Below are 5,063 nucleotides of genomic sequence, written 5' to 3'. Positions count from 1 at the left end.
TCTAAGAGAATTAACTGATTAGTCAAACAATTAAAAGCACACAGATAAACTCAATAAATAGGGTAGTTTATCATATTATTCCCTTATGATATACCGAATGCAAATGCCGAAGTGGCAAGAAAAGAAATGTATGAAAAAAAAAATTATCAACTACATGTCACAATTTTAGAGGGAGGAAAAGTAATGTATCAATAATATGTCATAATTTTAGAGGGAGAAAAGTAATTTTATCAACTACATGTCACAATTTTAGATGAGAAAAGTAATTTACCAACAACATGTCACAATTTTACACAATTTTTCAAAAATTAAAATTACCATAATCTTATCAACTACATGACATAATTTTAAAGGAGAAAAATAGTTTACCAACACATGTCTCAATTTTAGAGGATTTTAAGAAATTAAAAACTACCATAGTGTCATTGTGAGAACTATCAAATTTTGGTATCCTCCTTATATGTAAGTATAATTTTAGTTTCATAAAAATATCAACCAATTTTTTTTTATGAAAATAGTCTTCACTTGGTAGCCTAATCTATTAAGAAATTGGTAGTCTTCCGTTACATAATCCATAAGGAAAATTGGGTTGGGCACGTGTAAAAAGGGTTAAGATATGAGTAATATATTATATTCTCTTAAATTAAAATTAAGAACTAATTAAGGTTGCCATATCATTTTTTCGATATAATTATTGTAAAATCAGGTCATAGTGACTTTTGTGATGGCTAGAGCAAAATAAATGACTTTTGTATAACGAATAAAAGAAAAATGACTTTTACGACACAAAATTAAATGACCATGGATGAAATTTATTTATACTCTTTAATAAAGAATTGTTGTACAATGAAGGGTAAAATCATAATATACTTACGTCTAACCATGTGTCCCATAATTGTGTACAGCTGCTATACCTAGATACTACTGTACAACACATTTCTGTTTTCTCACTTTTGTTTTTGTTTCAATTTTTGCTCCTTCTTTAAGGAGTTTTTCAGCAATAATCTGCGTTTTTTGTACCGCATCTGTTGATAAAAATTAAGATTTGATCTTTTAGTACTCTATCTAATTTTAACTATTTGAGTTTGACGTGATTTAAAAGTTTTATCGGTCAAAAATATACAACGGATATTCGGACTCCGTTGTATGAAAAATGGCCCATCCATCGATTTCTGAAAAATGTTAGGACTTAATTTATTTTTATCTTCATGCTAACTATATCCACAAGTCTTGCACTTGCATGCACCTATTTTTTGGAATTTCAAATTTCTCAAATTCAGCTCCAAAATTTCTCTGGTGTGTGCTTTACTTTTGCTGATTTCGATTTTCTATGCATTGAGTATGTTTGATAATATGACTAAATCAATTATTTTCTTAAAAATTTCTCTATTAACATGAGTTCTACAATATACTGATCAACAATTTCATAGGTGAAAGCTGATGTAGTAATATCAGTAAAACATGTCAATACTGCCCTGACTACTTTTAATGTTAGCTACAAATCTATCATTTTTGCTTAATGATATTAATTCTTTTTTTTTTTTCTTCAATAGTTAGATACATTGCTTAAATTTTTGACAAAATATTTGATGATATGTCTTACAAGGTGTAATACCGGGTAGAATTAAGAGTAAAGAAATTGCAGAAGTGTTTGTTTTATATTTTAATAGCTTCGACTCGAAAGCTAAACATTGCATAGTAGTGATTTCGACAGTAAAATCTTATTTTCTTTTCAGGTTGTTCAAGATTAATATAAATAAATAGAGGGAGGTGATGGGGTAAAGAAGGTAAAGTGAAGATTGAATATTTCTGACATATACTTTATACTTGAAAGGAAGCTTGTGAGTATTCTGCTCTCTCTCTTTTGGTTTTCTCCTTGACTTGCCTCATATCCTTACTGTTATGTTGGATTTCTCTGCTAGTTTTCTATTACATGCCCTGTGTAAAAACTAATCAGAATTGGCGCGGAATGAGTTTAAGAAAGCAAATCAGACTTTTCAATGGTCTTAAACTAAAAATATGTAGGATGCATCAAAATGTCTTTTAATCATGTGATCTTACACATGCTACGTGAAAAATTAAAATTAAAGAGTTGCCGGAAAAGAAAAGAGACATTCATTTTGAAAGGAACTAAAAAGAAAAGTAAGATAAAATAAATTGCAATGGAGGGAGCAATGTGTTTGACACTTCAAATAGTGATAAGGTTGTATAAAATGAGATGTAGGGAGTAAAGAATATCAATTGATTGTAGCATTATTTTGTAATGATTGCTACTTTCTTGAGCTAATAATTTTGCTTCAACTAGAGTAGCTTTTATCAACAAATAAACCCAAAATAAAAGAAGAAGAAAAAACAAAGAAACACGTCATTATATGCAATGATCATGTGAATATGCACCACTTCAGAAACACTTGTGACATCTTGGCATGTATGTGTTGTTTAATTAGGCATGTTATCAAACATGGAGGGGCTTTTTTTGAATTTGTAATCATGTCCCTTCGTTACACCAGTTAAATGATGTTGGGGAGACTTAAAGAGTGACTAGCCATAAATTTTCCTGAAATATTGTCTGTATTATGTAAAGGTGCATCTGAGGACAAAATACTCGAGTTGGAGAAGAGTTTGAAAGTAAAGTTACTCTACCTACTAGGGTTCTTTATCTGTTTTATGATGGTCAAGAACTAACAAGTGAGGAGTCCACTGGAAGAGTGCCTACAAATTTATTAGGCCTCATAGGAGGCTACTCCTTTTATGACCATCTAGTTAATGTATCTTTGTTGTCTTTACATCAAATGATTATACAAACTAAATAAATTATCAGACATCCCGAATTTGACAATCGATTCAAGTACATTATTATAGCAGCTTCTTATGGCTGCAATGAAAGATTTTCTTTCTGAAATGTTCCAATGGTCAACTTTATGTTAGTACGAGGAATCTCACAACTGATGGAGAAATAATTATGTATACCGAATGCCTTGATAAATTTGGTATATGAGGTAAACGAAACTCAACAACATAATATCGTGCTTTTGTGGCTAGAGGAACAAGTCCATCGCTTGCAACATGGCAGGATGAAAGTTTGTAAATGAGGAAAAGTGAAAAGTATCAGTATTTTTTCAGAAGAGCCTCCAACTTGTTCTCTTGATGTTACAAATAGTGTAAAGGTAATTGTTTTGACTCCACGGAGCAAATAAAATAGATATTGCTCTTGTTAGTTGTTTTTCCTATTGATTTCATTCTGTAGACTATACTAATAGTTAACTCATGTTAGATTCATGCTTATTCTATTAGTATGTTTCTTTGACCTGAAGGATGCATAATAAATGGAATGACCTTCGATTCCTGCCAACTATATTAGAAACGTTAAACCATTCACTACAGTGATATTATTGTAGATGATGTAAATAGAGAAGAAGTGATAGGAAAGGTATCATTTTCATGAAGTTGTTTCATGAGAAAACCACCCATATTAATTGAAAATGTTGAGATTCCACTGTTGATCTTGTTCTCTCACTTGTTAGCTTGTTAACAAATTCTTAATGGGCACCTCTCTCATGTGAAGTGCCAATATTTTTTTCCCTTTTTCAAAGACAACGGAAGAATCTACTGACACTTGGGGATTTTTTATTTGCATTTAAATCCCGCAAAAGAAATAGTAATAAGTTGTTGTTTCTCTGAAAAGGAAACAAAACTTTTCGGAACTGAAAAATCAGATTTTGAGCCCTAGACAAGGATACTCTTGTTGATCAGATTACAAAAGGTCTTTCAATCAGCCAGTAAAAAAGTCCTTTATAATTATAATAGTATCAAGTGAAAGTGCAATGATGTATGCAGCTGAGGTGATAATTTTTCCTAAGCATGATGTATCATAAGAGATGCTTCATCAGTGTTGATCTTTACAAGAGTTAGTATGAGGTTTGATCTGCTAAACAATCTTCTATTTAAGCATGTGTATTAACTGTTTAAAAGTACTTTATGTAGATTATAGTATTGAGTGGTTGAGTTACTATGAATATGAATTACCTGAAGATGTGGTATGGCATGCCATATTAGTTTATCTGCAATTATTGAAGTGTTCGTTTTTGCTATCTAAGTTAGCCTTTTTATGCATGGGATTTATCCTAAGGTATAAGATCACCAGATAAAGAATGGAGTTATTGTACTTTAGAAATTGAAATTTGCTGGCACTCGGCCAATGCCTTCAATTTTTATATTTTTCTTTCAGCATATTCTTTTTCACTGTTTCTCAATTTTAATTATTTGTACTTGTGGGTTATTTTAGTTTCTCTTGGTAAGTTTCATTTAGAAAGTAGACCTGGTTCTAAAAATAAGATATCATCCAATGGATAAAATGAGGACGGGCCCATTCAAATAAATCTACAGCTAGCAATTGTGGCCATCTGAAAATTTGTCATGGAAATTAGTTTACTCATCTTCCATTGATGAAGAACATGATGGGAATTATTACTTTGCTTGAAAATAAGACTATTCAGGAGTACACATTGAGGCTGAGATAACCTACTGAATTTTTGAAGTAGATCCTTAATCAAAAGGTGTTTGTGATTGTTCCAGCCGAAATAAAGATAGAATATCAGTCCCCTATATGATCACAAACAATCTCAGTATTTTCCTCTTTCTAACTACTTAAAGAATGTAACTGAATAAATTTGTTCTACATGTAAATATAATTTAGTTTTATGATGCTTCTTTTTGGATAATCTTATTATGCCACAGAACTACCATAAAATTAACTTTCACAATGTTGGATCTCAGTTATACAATGATGTTGGGAAAACGCTCGTGCCTTGAACGGGTACACACCATCTAGTTTTTAAAAAGGGAATGAATTGGAATGAATGAAGTCTACATTAAAATGGTTCTGTTTAATCCCTTTTTAATTAGTTTGAAGGGTAAAAATCATAATAATCAACAACAACATATTTAGTTTAACCTCACATGTGAGGTATGAGGAGAGTGGTGTTTACACAACCTTATCTCTATCTTGTGAAGGCGGTGATGTTGTTTTTGGTAGACTCTCGGCTTAATCAAAACATATAAAA

The 5,063-nt window shown here is 31.1% G+C and overlaps 1 pseudogene; it reads left to right on the top strand.

The window, feature by feature from the left end:
- Nucleotides 1-2,503: 2,503 nt before the first annotated feature.
- On the top strand, nt 2,504-3,563 carry LOC124885833 (annotated as a pseudogene).
- The last annotated feature ends 1,500 nt before the right edge of the window (nt 3,564-5,063 follow it).

This window comes from Capsicum annuum, chromosome 7 (assembly GCF_002878395.1).
Source record: "Capsicum annuum cultivar UCD-10X-F1 chromosome 7, UCD10Xv1.1, whole genome shotgun sequence".
Lineage (NCBI taxonomy): Eukaryota > Viridiplantae > Streptophyta > Magnoliopsida > Solanales > Solanaceae > Capsicum > Capsicum annuum.
This window is presented reverse-complemented; position numbering and strand designations above follow the sequence as displayed.